Consider the following 17,615-nt stretch of genomic DNA (forward strand, 5'->3'; position numbering starts at 1 on the left):
CTTCGCTCCCTCGCTTTCGAGTTTCATTGAACATCTTTAGGCATCCTCCCCCCCCCGAGGAAAAATATTATGCGTGCGGCCATGTGTGAAATTGAATAGATACATATACTGTACGATAAAGGGAGCATGATCACTGATGATGCGGCCAAATTTTATATGGAAAGAGAGAGAGAGAGAGAGAGCAATGTTGTGCAAACTTGTTTCGCATTGAAAACAGATCTTTTGAAAATCAGTGACCCGCAGTGTATACAATTATATTCAGCTATAGGCCCAAATAATAGTTCAGTTTTATGAAGATAGAAAACAAAATTCAAAGGGATTTCATATTACCAATCTTAACTGCCGGGCTGAAAATTCTGGACACCACACATCTCAACCATACCGGTGAGTATTCTGCATGATGGATATTAAATAATGTTCTTGATATTACACGTAAATGTAGTAGATTATAACTGAAGACTTTCCAGTATATTTATACTTCTCTTTTTTAAACATAATAATCACTGACCCGAGTCACCTTATTTAGATTAAGCTAGCTGCATGGTTAGACAAGCGGTATGTGCCCGCCGAGGACCCTCCTTTTTACAATAAGTCCGCTCCAAGGCCCCGGTGTTTTTGTCTCGCCCGCGGCACATACCTACTACTTTTTTGGTCGAGTACCCTGCGCGCGCGGGGGGCGCGTTTCCGTTTTACACCCTGGCGAAGGCATTTTCCGGAAAAATAGCCACAAAGCGACTATTGAAGAGTCTACGTCTACGTTTGTTTACATAATCAGCTGGGCGCGCGATCCAAAAGTCCGCACCGAAGATATCCGCAGAACATACGTGCAAATGCAGCTGAGCTTATAGACCAAAAGCTTAAAGGGAAATCCAACCCAAATAAAAACTTGTTTTTATAAGGAAAAGAAAATTCAGACAAGTTGATAGGTGAAAGTTTGAACAATATTGGACAAACTGCAAGAAAGTTATGATTTTTTAAAAGTTGTAAATATTGGTAATCACTATACCCATGGAGACTTCAAATTGGCCGCATATGGGATGTCATAGTGATGTAAGGCAAGGACTACTCTTCCATGTACTCCAATACATATTATGGCTAAAATGTCATTTTTCCCAAAAATTTTATTTCAAATTATATTTTTCTTTCATGAGGACATATAACAATATACTACCTAGGTTATATTTAGATTACTGCCCCAGGGGAATGGGTACTTAGGAGAAAACCACAAATCCCTGATAATAAAGTACATGGCCTATGGGAAAGTTGTCCTTGCCCCTTGTCATAATTTACTTACTCAGTTGCCAATTTGAAATCTACATAGAATTAGTGATCTCAATTTTAAAACATCTATAACTTTCTTATTGCTTGTCCGATTTCTTTCAAACTTTTACCATTCTGTTTAATCTATTTTTCTCCTTCCCAACACAACATTTTATGGCCAAGGCTGGATTCCCCTTTAAGTCTCTGTATTTTGGTTGTTCCGCTGAACTATATACGTTGGCGTCATGATTTTTTTTACTTTATCGCACATAATCGTTTATATGAATGAAAACGAATAATAGCTAAAATATTGAAAAATAAAACACATAATTACTTTTTTTTCCATATTATATCTATCCTTATATCTATCATATCTGTCTATCCACTATCTATGTTATAAATCAATCTATGGTACTACATGATATATCTATCTGTTAATTTGTCTATCTACTCTGTCTCTCTCATTCTCTATCTACCTATCTATCTGTCTATCTATCTATCCATCTAACATCTATCTCTCAAATTCTCTATCTATCCACCTGTCTCTCTTTTATTTCTCTCTATCCATCTGTTAATCTACTCATGTGCAATATCAACACTGCTTCGCCTTCCTTCGGGAGTCTATTTCCTCAGCTCTACTTTTCCCTTTTTTGTGCTCGATTCGATTCAATTACTACTTTATTTACTTGTTACCATTGTTAAATGTCTTGTATTGCATAATGAGTTTTTTTTCTGAGGTTGCCTCCTATTCTCTTTCAAATTCCACCTCTTGCTTTCCCTTCTCTTTGTCTTTTCCAAATTTCTTTCCCTTCTCTCACCTCTTTCTTCTTAATCTTTCATTCATGTTTTTGGTATCTTTGTAAAATAGAAGAATCATTCTTTTAGGTCATGTGTTTTGATTTTTAAAAGAATGTTGTAATATAGGAAAAACTTTTGATCTAAAACATGAAACAAAATATTTTTTTTCATGCAACAAAAGTTGTTGTTTTCACACTTAATTTCTGGTTGGGCACAGATGATTTTTAAATCATGATAAAGCTGAAGATCTAAGCTTTAATATGATATAATTTGTATAAGATGATGTATTTTAGATGGGTCAGCAGCCAGCATTTCATAGGCCAGGTACATTTTGCAGCTCAAAAACAATACCCACGCAAATTCCAATGTTCCCCATACTGGGCCTCTGCAAGGTCACACTCACCATGTGGTAATCTTTTCAAATTACCCGCGTCTGTTTGATTTGAAAACAGTATTCAGCCAATCAGAACTCTGGATTTTATGTTACTCAGAAATTTCAGAAATCTCGTCTTGCATCTTGATGGAAAAAGCTGGCTGCTGACCCATCTAAAAGATGCCACATATCAAGAGTGACATTTTAAGAAAGTATAGAGTTTGAGCTTTCTGATGATATAAATAATGTTGGTGCCTAAAACACAAAATGTTGCACAATTTGCAAGTGAAAACAGAGGAAGAAAATTCTGTTTGATGCATCTTTTCAGGTAAAAAATTCACTTATTTATCAAAATCTTTCATTCAAAAGAAATTAACATTTACTCTTGCACATGGTACAAAAATAATCAATATTACTCAAGGAGAAAGTGGTTAAATTCTTTGAGAAAGAAAGTCTCACAATTCACGAGATTTTGCAGGGACATGAATTCAGCCACGAGAGGACTTGGATAAATCTTGCTCATTTGCTCATTAACACAGGGGCTTGCGGACTGACTGCATGGCCCACCCTTTCATACTCATATACGGCAGTGCTATGCGGTTGGGGTCCTGGGCGGAGTCCCCGGAACTTCTTGATATCAAAGTCATTTAAACCTCGCAGATTGCCGCTATTTTTAATAAAATCGCGGGTATATACAGCTAGGATATAGCTTTTGCACAACACATTTATTCAACCCAGTTGCATAATGAACCAAATATTTTGAGGGGGCAAAGCATATAGCGATGTGGGAAAATTTGTAAAAAGTCGCCAGCGAGCAAGGCGAGCTGGAAAAAAAATCAATTGCCTATTGAAATTAAATTCTCATTATTTGATAGATTTTTCCATTATATTCAGCAAATAACACATTTCATTGTTTCCACTCGTTGATTACCGCAGACTAAATAAGAGATGCGAATTCAGACAGATGACCAACGATTTTTCAATAATTATTCGTCGGGAAATTTTAAACATACACCTACAAAATTCTTCTTCTTGCTTTCAAGTCATATCATGGTCTAGCTCCTTCATACGTTTCTGAACTCCTTCCTCGATATCAGCCAGTTCGAGTCCTACGTTCTGCTTCGATTCTCAATCTCTTCTTTCTCGATCTCATACTTCTTACAAACAATACGGTCAGCGTTCTTTCTCTTATGCAGCTTCATTTCTTTGGAACAATCTCCCCCTACAAATTCGTAATGCTAACTGTGTAATACATTTAAAGTTATGCTTAAAACTCATCTTTTTAAATCTTAAATTGATCATATCATATGTTTACTGGCCCATTAGATGGTATTTCTTTATTCATGATCTCGTGAGAAAGTTGTAAATTGTAATATTAGTTTTGATACATTTTGTTGTGCAAAGTATTTCTGTTTCTATTTCCTTAATACTTCATTTTCCTTTCTCTTAACCGCTTAGAGGCAATTTTGCGAATTTGCGGTATATAACATTGTTATTATTATTGTATGCATGCAGTCCATCTTTCTTCCCGCTCTTTATTTTCAATCCTCGGCAGCCCGGTCGTATTATTAAGTGTGTTTTTTTTCTTGTTCTTTGTTTTCAAATTTAGCTTTTTACTAATTCCATTCTACCTTCATTTTACGCTATTGTTTGCCATTTTGTCATTTTTAAATTTATTTCCCCATCATGCTATTGCTTTACATAGGCCTATTTCAGAATGATTTGTTCTTTCTCAAATGTTCTTCTTTCGTTCCCTTTCCCGCTTTCTTTCCTTTTCCATAAAAAATAATAATAATTAATAATTTCTTCGTTTTCTTTTGATTTTTCCCATTCCCTTTCCTCCTTTCCTTTTCCACTTTCCTCCCCCTTCCCTTTCCTCCCCCTCCCTTTTCTTTTTCCCGTTTTTTTATTTTCCCGGTGAAATCCGCAAGGGGGCAGCTTGCCCCCCATTGCCCCCCCCCCGCCTTTTACGCCGCTGCTCCCCGTTCCTCCCGAATCCATATTGGCTCTCAGAGACCACATCTAATAGATTTTTTGTGTGGATCGGCACAACACCGTGAACACTGGGCATATTTCCTGCGATGCTCAACGAAGTTAGTAAACATCATTAACAAACTAATTATATCATGAACTGCTTGCTCCCCTTATGCCCTGGCTCCAGCACATACAGTTCCCTTTTCAACTGGATAATCTTTATGTTCGGACGTACAGCCGGACTGGTGAGTATACACACTGCAGTTAGGGTCGGTCTTCCTTGTCTTCAGTCAGCTTCTTTAGCTTTTCTTGATACAATATTATATGACTTTAGTTCGCCCATACCATTTTATATCAATGTAAGTAAAATAATACTGAAAGAGATTATGAATTGAATTATTGATTTACGTTAATTTTTGGCAGCATGTCAGGCTACAGAGTGGTAGGAGATGGTTTCTACTGTGGAACCAAGTACATGGTGACTGCTTTGATAGAAGGTTTACGAAAAGAACTTAGGGCAATGAAAAAGAACATCAGAGTTTGTGTACGTTTTTACCAATATTAGTTTTTTTACTGTAAATAATGATCTGTCTGTTTTATCATGTTTACGGCTGCCATGTAATGAAATATAACTAAGGAATTAAGCAGTTTTAAAGAATAGGCGGTATTTGTTCTTTGATCCATTGCCTGTAGGTCTTATGATATTGTTAAAAAGAATGACGTTTTGATATGTTTCAGACAAGAAATCTGGATGTATTGCCTGAAAACTTTCTTCCTGAAAAAAAAAACCTATTCTAAATCATGGAACGGGCTGAAATATCAGGATATAGACGTTGTCAGTATGTTGCTGATATCTAAATCTTTAAAGTAAAACAAACATATTGGGGAGGGGGCGCTACATAGAATATTTGAAATTTTCAGAGACCTAGGCGGGCGAAAATGATGATTCACTGGCTTACCATACTTCTATTGTAGGATTGGCACATTGAAATGATGTACATTAGATTCTCGATTGTATATAGCATTATTGGCCCTTTGCCAAAGCCTGACTTTAATACCTGTTTATTTTATAATATTTACAGGGTATATTTCACCAGGTATTGTTGAGACTGAATTTGCAGCAAGGAAAGCACGCCAAGATCCAGCAGAATGTTCTTTTTAACAGACAAATCCGGTGAGCTGAACTTTATGTGATTGACTTCTGTGTCAATTTTTAATTTCACGTTCCACAGTTTAAACGAAATCCATGGCATTTTCACCAAACTTTGCACAGAGTTAATTTAGCACCTGAATATTTCAAATATGTAAAAATAAATAACATGGGTTCATGTGCTTGATTTTTTGCCGTTGAGCTTTGAAGTTCACCCAATTGGAAGTTCTCGAGAATTAAGCATTCAAAAGAATTTGGCATTTTTAGACCCCACAATATCACTACGCTGAGATTAAACCTTTATTACTAGTCAAAATTTCATCAAATTTTACAGTATAGTTCAGAATTGTATACTGGAGATGGAGAATTCATTTGCCATTTAAAGTCTAGCAGCACATTCATTTCTTTCAAATGGTTTGGAAGATGACAAAAATATAATCTCAAAAATTTGAAATTTCTATAACACATCTGAGAAGTACAACAAATCAATGTCACTTCACCAAAAAAATTAAGCTTGTAGAGGAAGGTCTTCTTAAGCGGTGTAAATATTAAAAACTAGGGGCTCTTGTGCTTGTTTTCAAATATCAACATCATTTTTGGAGTAAGTGTGTTATTTAAAACACCAAAAACGCGCCAAAGGCTGTGTATCTATGCGAAGAAAAATTCCAAACCACTCACCTATATTTTATTCAAACTCGAGGTCATTTTCGTCATACTTTGCATCACTTCAGAGTAAAGTATTTTGAAGTTGTAGTGGTATTTAGAAAAACATTGTTCCATGGATTATTTTCAGCTAATTCGCTTTATAAAATAACACATCGGATCTGCAGTTACAATACAGATCATGCGAAAAAAAAATCAGCTAATACCTACGTTATAGCTAATTAATCACCTGTTCATCCATTGTGACATCAATGCGCATAGCGTAAAAATATGCGCAGATCAAGATGCGTACAAACAAAACTGTGTAACGTCCTTAAGTGTACTTGAGACCGAATATGATATGCTTGTATAAACATAAACTCACACTGTGTCTAACAAGGAAGGTTATAACAAAATAGATATGTGATGAAAAAGTCTTAAAAAAACAGAATGATGTTTTTGATGTCTTTTTCCTATATTCTTTGCATATTTTAGGTTATTTTGTAGTTTTCGCTGTTTTTATACTGTCAAGACAAACCATCAAAGGTTTTATATAGCAGCTATTTTCCATTTTTAATCATGTGATTTTATCTACAGTGCGTATCAAAAAAAAGTTTACACTTTGAAAAAGCCCTGGGAATTAAAAAATATACAACATGTGGGTAATTTTTTCACATATAATCTTGGGTTTGGGTCTCATCTATCCAATGAAAATAAAAGTTTTGACAGAATGTTACACTTGAGTGAGCACTGTCCATTTTTGTAAAGCTCGCAGAAATCTGTTTACGCCGAAATGCTCGTTTTCACGCTGTGTCAAGGGGAAAGGGCGAAATCAAATTTACCCTGTGAAACATTTCTCATACATTTCCCTTGCACTTTTAGTCAATTGAAATAAAATGGATAAATTCAAGCATTTTGTAACAATTTTGCCATCCAAATTGAAATTTCAACAATTAGTAAGCACAACTTTTACCCTTTTTGTGCCAGCTGGATCTGAGGACATAACTGAATCTGAACGAAAGGTTTTTTCAGACATCTCCAGCATTTTTTCAAGTTTTAATCATTTAAAGTGGGTTGACATTTCATTTTTCATTTAATACTTGTTTCTCCACACTTTTCCCAAGCTTGACAATGATTAGCAAAATTAAAATCAAGCCTAAGCCATGTAAATCACAGCTCAGTGTAAAGCAAATATCGTCATGATGGCCTCCGTGTGTTGGGGAGTGGGGTGGGGCGCAATGCACTCTTCGAAGTGTTTTGGGTAAGGAAACAAGTTAAATAGGGTAACATATATCTTCAAATCAATTTTACTAGCTAAATTCCACATGATTAAGGTTTACTTTTATTCGCATAACTATTTCAAAGTTCTGCGCAAATCATTTTTCAATAACTTTTCAAAAGTAAGTGGTGCTCACTCAAGCGGAAATATTTTTCGACATTTATATCGCCATTTGCTTAAATTGATCTGTACCAATGTTAAAATGTGGAAAAATCTTCAGGATATTACAAATTTTACAGGATTTTTTCAAAGTGTAAACTTTTTTTTGATACGCACTGTATATCATTGTATTATTTTATTTTGATAACCATATTTGTACCTGTTGATGTATTTTTTTGTATAGAATGGAATAAAATTAAATTGAATTGAATTGAAAATGAAATCATAAATCTTTTACAAGTGGATATTAAAACCTAGTTTTATCACCAATTTTTTTCTATATTTTTTAATGCTTTTTATCAAAACCAAATTATCGCGTTTAATTAATTGATAAGAAAAGTACTCATTCAAAAATTGAAAAAATAAATGAAATATGATAATTTATGATGGAAATGAATATTTTGGGGCTGAAGAGGGAGTATCCTTTCATCATAATTTATGGGAACTTTTTAACCTTGTTTTATTAGAGTATCAAAGCAGAAGATGTCGCCAATCAAGTCATTCACATTCTTCAGCAGCCTCCTCATGTTCAGGTACGATTTTTAGATGGAATGAACTGGCCTTTGCCTGTCATATTATCGTATTGCCCTGCATAGCAATGGCGAGCGCGTCACTTTTCCAACGATGGCGGCGCGGCGCTCAGTGGGCCAGAATGAACCCAAAGTGCGCCAAAACCCATTATTCACACATTTGTAAGATTAAATTTGGTAGATAGGGGTAATTTCACCCGTAGAATTCAATAAAAGTATTTCAAATATTGATGACGTCGTTAAAATACTGTTTTCTGATTGGCTGTTAACATTTGAGAAGAAATTACATGTTTCTAATTCTACAATAATTTTTAAATTTTTAGAAACTAGTTTTAGAAAAATTTCAGCAATAATTAAGCATATTAGCAAACAGCAAACACACAAACAGGCAAACAAACAAGAAAAGTCTGTGCTCGGGGTACAAACAATTCAATTGATGACTTGAGTATCGCTTAAAGAGGGCGCCCTACCATGAATCCGGAATTGTAAAATTCAAAGTGAAATTGAAAAAAAAAATGCAAAGGAGTATTTTCATTCCCTGGGTACAATGATTAACCACACCTACATGAATTAAAATGGATTGATACCAGAAGTGGACAGTGAAATCTTTAAAATAATGATTCAAATGATAAATAATAGAGGCCGGGTCCTCTGCAGGTTAATCAGAACAAGGCCTACCTATTTCACCAAGAACGGTGTATACAAAGTTATTCTGAATCAGAGTCTCTCTCTGCTATCTCACCAACTATTATGTCTTTGGTGAGAGGATCTTTTAGCATAATTTGAACATCAGGGGGAAGAGGCTGTGATTGTTGTACTCTTAAAAACTTGCTACTTATCACAATGTCACCTGTTACCATTAGTCTGTGGAATACATATAAAGTCAATGAGAGTCATAAACCAAACAATCCTTGAAATGATAATATACACTTCCTTCTTGATCGATACTAACAATAATTTATAGCAAATTTAGAATGAGCCAAGAGATAAACCAATTCATACGTGTATTTGTTTGCTTGCATTTATTTCTGCGTTCAAAAACATAATACAAAAATATTTACAATTACAATATACAAAATAATTCACAATATAAACAATGTAGTCATATTACATGATAAATACAAATAAGAGCGTGAGTATAAATTAATCTTTTATAAATGTAAACATATATATATAATGTAATAAATGAACGCAGGAGACCACCATCGTGAGCGGTTAGGCTTGAATTGATGGCGGCCTCATAAAAAGATTCGTGACTTAGATTGATATTTACTGGTCAAGTGGGTGCATTGCAGGTGCAGGTGCTGTATAGCAGTTGAGTAAAATCAGAATGTTAAATAGCGAATGTGGATATTTGAGTGAATGTTTTAATTTGGAGCGAGGGGTTGATAAGATTGAATGATAGTTTTCTTTAGAGTGGCTTTTAATGAGTATATGGTAGAACAAGTTTTAATATTGTTTGGAAGATCATTCCAAATGTCTGGACCATGATGTCGAATTGATTTAGAGGCAATTAACAGTCTGGGGTTAGAGAGATGAAAGTTTCCGGATATGCGCGATGGGTAAGTATGGACATAACTATTAAATTTAAACATGTTATCAAAAGACGAAGGGAGCAGATTGTTAATATATTTAAACATAATTATAGCTATTTGAATAGTATATAAGTCGGCAATTTTTAATGTCTTTTGTTTAAAAAATAAAGGATCGGTGTGAGCCAAATAATGCGATCCTGTACAAATGCGAATTGCTCTTTTTTGTAATTTAGAAATAGAAGTAAGTTTTGTGGAACCACAATTAGCCCAAACAACGTTACAATATGTTATATACGGGAGTATTAACGAATTATACAATAGAAGTAAAGTTTTATGAGGTAAAATAAATTTCAACTTGGAAATTATTCCAATATTTCTCGAGATACATATAATGATATGGTGCAGATGTTCATTCCAAGACAAAGCTTGATCTATGATGACGCCTAAAAATCTAGAGTGAGTCTTCCGCTCTAATGGTGTACCGTCAATCTGTAAGTGAATTGGAGTATCGGTAATATGAGAATGTTTAAAATGGATGAAGTGGGTCTTTTTTTAGTTCAAGGATAGTTCGTTTGCTTTAAACCACTGTGAAACTTTAATCAATTCAAGATTTAATATGTTGTTTAGGGAAGTTATATTTTTATGAGAAAAAAAGATATTTGTGTCGTCAGCAAATAATACAAATGATAAAATAGAAGATGTGTTGATAATATCATTGACATATAATAAAAATAAAAGCGGGCCTAGAATGGAGCCTTGAGGGACACCACATTGAACTGAAAGTGAACTAGAATCGTTGCCATTAAATGTGACATATTGTTTTCGATTTATTAAATAATCTTTAAACCAAAGGAGTGATTGACCTCGTATACCATAATAATTAAGTTTTGAAAGTAAAATATTATGATTAAGTGTATCGAACGCCTTACTGAGGTCACAAAATATACCAATGACATGCTCTTTGTTAGCTATGGCGTTTGTTATTTTATCGTAAATTTGAATTAAAGCCAAGTTTGTTGAATAATTTTTTCTGAAGCCATATTGATTAGAAATTAATAAATTGTGTTTGTTGATAAATTCATAAAGTCTATTATATACTATTTTCTCAAGGATTTTGGATATACTAGGGAGTAGAGATATAGGGCGATAATTGCTTATTTCATGAGGATTGTCTTTTTTAAAAATTGGATTGACTTTGGCGATTTTGAATAAGTCAGGAAATATACCTTGTGATAGAGATTTATTAAAAACATGACTAAGAGGGTTTGCAAGCGGGTGAATTATTTCTTTTAAAAGATACATACTAATTTTATCATGCCCATGAGATCTTGAGCTATTAAGAGACCTTGTAATGTTGAGAATTTCTGTGGGGTTCGTAGGGTTCAAGAAAAATGAATGTGGATTAGGTTCGGGGAGATAATCCGTGAAATGCTCATTTTGGCTATTGATCTTGCTTGCAAGTTCGGGTCCGATATTTGTGAAAAATGAATTGAATGAGTTTGCATGAAGGGAAGAGTCAACTTTGGTACCATTTAAAGTGATATTATCGGTAGGTGGGGGATCTGCATTTGTTCCCATTACTTCTTTGATGATTTTCCAGGTAGTATAAGTATTTGAACTGGCATCTTTTATTCTATTAGTATAATACATTTTACGTGATAAACGAATTAATTTTGTTAACTTGTTGCGATATACTTTGTATTTTTTTAAATTGGCTTCAGTAGGATTGCGTAAATGTGACTTGTAAAGGCAATTACGTGTCTGGATCGATTTTAATAAACCTTTTGTTATCCAGGGTTGTTTGGGTGTTTTTCGATTATTTTTTACCTTTCCTATGGGAATATTCTTTTCATAATAATGTTGTAATTTATTATTTAGGAGATTATACGATGTGTTTGCGTCAGTTTCATTATAGACATCCTCCCACCCCTCAAGTAATAAGTCTTGCTTCATTAATTCAATATTACGTTTAGATTCTTTTCGATATGAGCGTTGGTTAAATGATTTGGGGCACGGTAATTTCAATTCACAAGTTAAAAATATTGGTAGGTGGTCTGAAACTTCAGAGCATAAAATTCCTCCTATCATTTTGTTATTTATGTTGCTATGTACGTTGGAAAAAATATTGTCAATTTGAGTAGATGAATTTGGGTTGATTCTATATTGATGAATGAATGGAAGCCGAATGAGTACATTAGTTTCATAAAGTTGATTGAGTGATTATTGTCGACTGAGGGTAGGAAATTGATATTAAAATCACCAAGAATAAAAGTATGTTTATTTTCATTTCCTATTGCATATAAATATTGCTCTAGTTCCTCATAAAACAAATCAAAATTAGAGCCTGGTGGTCTATAAATCAAACCTATGATGATATTTTTAAATCCTGTGTTTTCAATTTCAATGAACAAAGACTCTGCATGTAAGAGTTTCACATCGGAACGGATCTTAAATTTCAGTTTATTAATAATATAGAAGGCCACGCCTCCGCCTCTTTTTCCTTTGCGGTCTGCCCTTATCAACTTATAATTTGGTAAATTAAACAAATCTGGGGAATTATCATGCAACCATGTCTCGCTAATACCTCTAACAGAAAATTTGAAATTATTTAATGTGTGTAAGAGATTTTCAAAATATTCGAAGTTTCTATTGAGACTTCTTAAATTTGCATGTAAAAGGGAAATATGATCGGGATTACTATCAGACATGTTATTAAATTCTTGAGGTGTATAGTATTTGCTGTCATGTGAATTTTCTATGTAATTATCAAGAATAAAAGAGAGGGACTCCATCAAAATTGATAAAATGTAAAGTACCTAAGTAAGGGGTCAACTGCAAGGGTGCTTGTGGTGTAGGTGCGTTTGCTAGTGATTGAATGGGTGTTCATGCATATCTGTGGTGCAAATGTGCAGTCAATATCAATGTAAATTACATGTACAAAAATAACAAGACCCATCTTGGTCAGCAAAAACATATCATTGGAAGAGTAGAGCAGAGCTCAACCACCCAAGTACATATAAGATTTGAAATCATAACACACAAAAAAAAATATATATATATATAAGCGGTCACATGAAAATGAATTAAGAGTATACCCAGAAATATGCCTTAAGATGATGTGAGGGATATTTAATACAAAAGTTAGGTACAAGTCTAGCGAACGATTGAAAAAAAAAAAAAATATTGTATCAATCAATTTTAAATAGCAGATTCATGCCCAGGGTAGGCCTATCGAATAATCACTTTACTCCTGCTTTGGCGAGCATATATTCGTGATAGTCATGCATGTCGGAGTTGCCACGCCTTCTCTGAACAGACACGGGGCTGAACATGAGCTAGTTGATAATACACATGGATATCGGGCTGATTTGGAAATAATTAAATGTATTAAAGCCGGGTGTAAAGCCCACATCAGTCAGTATTCAAATACCTGACCCGTTGGGCGTTTGAGTGAATTAAAAGCAAAAATAGGTGTGCGTTAATCATGCATGAAATAGCCCGCCTTCTCTGATTAGACAACGCATGTACAAGATATCTGGAGATACACTAAATTAACATATTTAACATGGCAATGTTATCGGTAAGGCATATTGAAATTAACCCATGCATATAATAGCGAACATATTAGTTGAATAGATGGACGCTTGTTCATGCATGTATATAGCCACACCTTCTCTGGCAAGGTTGCATGCGTGTTTTCGATCATAAAGCGAATCTGAGACACACGTAGGCATGGTGGGTGTATCTTCATGTTCAATAATGGATAGCCACGCCCCCTATAATCAAACAGCGTTTGTGCATAAGGCATGCAAGCAAGCGACTGGTGTAAATGTCATATCATGCATGAACAACGAAATGAACTGCAACTATTCGTTGATTCTCATACAATTAGATTACAAATTGTTTGACATAGTTGGTATCATGAACAATAATAGAGATAATAATAACACCTTCATCCATTTCTCAGTTCAAACAAATTGGATTACATCGATTAAAATAGTTGAGAAGGTGATCAATGAAGGTACAATTCATACCACATGAATACATCTGATCTTCATTCAGTATTAAGGTTTAATTGTAAGGAGTCTATAGGTAATCGAACGATAAAAATGCCAAAATTTTAGATAAAGAGCGTGATCAGCCAATGTCACGGACGGACAGTTAAAAAAATGACTAGTAGGCCTATACATAATGTTTGGATAACTCAGCACCTTCAGCGAAAGCATCCCCAACAAATGACAGAACAATTCGTTATATTCCATCACCCTCTCTTCTCCAGGCCCGAAATAATGATAACTTTTTCCAAATGTCCGTCCCCGACACCAAACCGATCACACTCTAAAAGTGCATGGTTACCAATTCAGTGATTACATAATGCATATGATTTTTTTTCTAGAGAAGGATACAGAGGGCAATTGATATTACACGTTTCTCCTTGTATCTATTCATGGCATTAAAATATGATATTGATAAGAAACAGGAAGGCGGATTTCAGAATGTCATGCACCTCCTTTGGGTTTTTTTTTTCCCCCTTCTTTTTTTTCTCCGATCAATAACCGATATTTATAAAATCGTCAACATGCTGTTGGTAAACATGAACATGAAAATTTACAATTCAAACAATATGCCTAGGTTTCTTTGGTCAAGAAAAAGCAACAAATTTTTAAGTTCATTAAATGTACACGAAAACCATTAAGCAATCAAGAATGTATATATATTTTCTGACTTTACTCCTGCTTTGGCGAGCATATATTCATGAGTCATGCATGTCGGAGTTGTCATACCTTCTCTGACCAGATACGGGGCTGAACATGAATATCGTGTTGATTTGGAAATAATGAAATGTATGAAAGCCGAGTATAAAGCCCACATCGATCAGTATTTAAATACCTGACCCGTTGGACGTTTTGGGTGAATTAAAAGCAAAAATAGGTGTGCGTTCATCAAGCATAAAATAGCCCGCCTTCTCTGATCAGACAACGCATGTGCCAGGTGTCTGGAGACACACAAGTTAAAATTAACATATTTAACAAGCCAATGTTATTGGTGAGGCATATTGAAATTAGCCCATGCATGTAATAGTGAACATGTTACTTGAATAGATGGAGGTTTGTTCATGCATGTCTAGCCACACCCTTTCTAGCATGCAAGGTCGCATGCGTTTTTTCGATCATAAAGCGAATCTGAGACACATGTAGGCATGGTAAGTGCATCTTGTTCAATATTGGATAACCACGCCCCTATAACCAAACAGTGTATGTACATAAGGCATGCAGGCACGCGACTGGTGTTGAGCATGGAGCTAAAAGAGAGATGCATGAACAACGGAATTAACCACAAGAATTCAATGATTGTCACACAATTGGACTACTAATCGTTTAACATAGTTGGTATCATGAACAATAATAGAGATAATAATAACACATTCATCCATTGCTTAGTCAAAACAATTTGGATAACATCGATTAAAATAGTTGAGAAGGTGATCAAGGAAGGTTCAATAACCACATGAATACATCTGAGCTTCATTCAGTATTACGTTTTAATTGTAAAGAGTCTATAGGTGATCGAACGATAAAAAATTACAAAATTTTGATAAAGTGGTTACCAATTCAGAGATTACATTAAGCAGGTAATTTTTTTAGAAAAAGATACAGAGAACAATGGATTTTACACGCTTCTCTTTGTATATAGCCATGGCATTGAAATGATGATATTGTTAAGAAACATGAAGGGGATTCAAATGCCATGCTCCCCCTTGAGATTTATTTTCCCTTCTCCTTTTTTATCCGATCTAACCGATTTTATAAAACATCAACATGATGTTGGTAAATATTAAATGAAAATTTACAATCCAAACAATATGCCTGGGTTTCTTTGATAAAGAAAAGCAGCAAATTTGATTTCATTGAATGTATACACACAGCAAAAACCAATAAGCGTTCAAAAATGTGGATCATATATTTGTTTTTTCCTTAAGAAAAATACAGTGTTGAATGCTTTTTTGAGAATTAGAAGTTGAAGTTAAGTTTAACCTGACATATCAGGGGTAAAAAGAAGGGGAAAAAATAAAAAAAAATTCATTTTATATAATCATAGACCTCTAAATTTTTAAGGGTAACCAGGCAATGAAGTACCAATAGGATCTCCCCCTTTTACCATCCTAATATATGTGGAGTGATGTTTGTGTCGAATCCTTTAAAATGGTTTGTGGTTTATGAAATACAAAATATATAGGTACAAGTCTAGCGAATGAATAAATATATTTCATACTGTATCAATCGGTTTTAAAATAGTAGATTCATGCCCATGCAGTGTAGGCCTATTAAACAGTCACTTTACTCCTGCTTTGGTGAGTATTTTATGTATATAGTCATGATAGCCATGCATGACGGAGTTGCCACGCCTTCTCTGATCAGACACGGGGCTATCGGGCTGATTTGGAAATACATGTAATGAAATGTATTAAAGCCGGGTGTAAAGCCATGACCCGTTGGGCGTTTTAGTGAATTAAAAGCAAGAAATAGGTGTGCATTAATCATGCATGAAATAGCCCGCCTTCTCTGATCAAACAACGCATGTGCAAGGGTGTCGGGAGACACAAGTTAAAATTAACATATTTAACAAGCCAATGTTATTGGTAAGGCAGATTGAAATTAACCATGCATATAATAACGAACATATTAGTTGAATAGATGGAGGTTTGTTCAAGCATGTCTAGCCACACCCTTACTAGCAAGGTTGCATGCGTGTTTTCGATCATTAAGCGAATCTGAGACACACGTAGGCATGGTGGGTGTATCTTGTTCAAATATTGGATAAATAATATAAATAATAATAATGTATGTGAAGTTACAAACCCTTTTGGGGGATAAATACTTGTAATGATAATGCAACTTATATATGCATAGAGCCCACGTATATCCCATCTCTGTCCTATACACATTTTCATATTTTGTCAGAAAACTGCGTGAAACCTATCACATCCCTAGTCATGTGTGTTATAGCGATATAAAGTAGCCCCTACTTGGTTTATGAACAACAAAACAAATTAATAATCTTACCCGGGAATCCCTCAAGAATTAATCTTCTCAGGATGACAGCATATCAGATATGGAACACGGGATGGAACAGTTTGGCATCAAAATGAAGTTGTGTTACATGTATTATTACATAGTGGAAGTGGAAATGAAAGCTTGTCTTTACGTTTGTTTAACGAAAATATTTTAGGCAGATACCAGTCACAAGAGCCAGACACTTGAGCCAGACATCCCCCCCCCTCTCTCTCTCCCAGCGCGCGACGGGGAGTTTGTTTAATGTCACCCGCACCGTTCGGCACGCGCATAATGGGACACTAACTAGGAACGATTTTTGTGATAAATACGGCGAACATGTGGTTGGAAAATTGGTTATATCTCAAGAAAATGCACGTATATGCAGCTAAATTTGGTATCAGTGTAAAGCATGAACTATGACAAAGACCGTCATGGTATTTACAGCGCAGCAATCGGCAGCAATTTGTAAAATAAATGCTCATGAAAAAAAAAATTGCTAAAACCCCCATCGTCAAATGGTTTCGTCCAACATTACCTCTGAAGGGATTATCATTATATCTTTAAAATCTTCGTTCACTTAAAACAATCATTTATCAAAGAGCACCGTGAATTAGAAATAAATTCAGCAATTCGTTTTGTTAAAACAGTGAAATATATAAAAACGTGTAATTTACACATGCGGTAGCCGTAAAGAGTCATTTTCCGAAAATATTGAATAAAATTGGCAACTAATAATCAACTTCATGGAGAAATATTGTATGGAGACATTCTACAGGTTCTTATCTTTGCTTAGAACATGAAAAAAAACAAAATTTGTTTCATGACCAAAAACCAGTTTTGGCGCACTTTTTCTCTCTCCT

The 17,615-nt window shown here is 34.7% G+C and overlaps 1 long non-coding RNA gene across 1 annotated transcript; it reads left to right on the forward strand.

The window, feature by feature from the left end:
* Positions 1 to 4,828: 4,828 nt before the first annotated feature.
* On the forward strand, positions 4,829 to 9,895 carry LOC129260484 (uncharacterized). Its single transcript, XR_010293649.1, has 3 exons — positions 4,829 to 4,949; positions 5,488 to 5,579; positions 8,103 to 9,895. It is a non-coding gene; the product is annotated as an uncharacterized LOC129260484 (long non-coding RNA).
* The last annotated feature ends 7,720 nt before the right edge of the window (positions 9,896 to 17,615 follow it).

This window comes from Lytechinus pictus, chromosome 5 (assembly GCF_037042905.1).
Source record: "Lytechinus pictus isolate F3 Inbred chromosome 5, Lp3.0, whole genome shotgun sequence".
NCBI classification, from domain to species: Eukaryota; Metazoa; Echinodermata; class Echinoidea; order Temnopleuroida; family Toxopneustidae; genus Lytechinus; species Lytechinus pictus.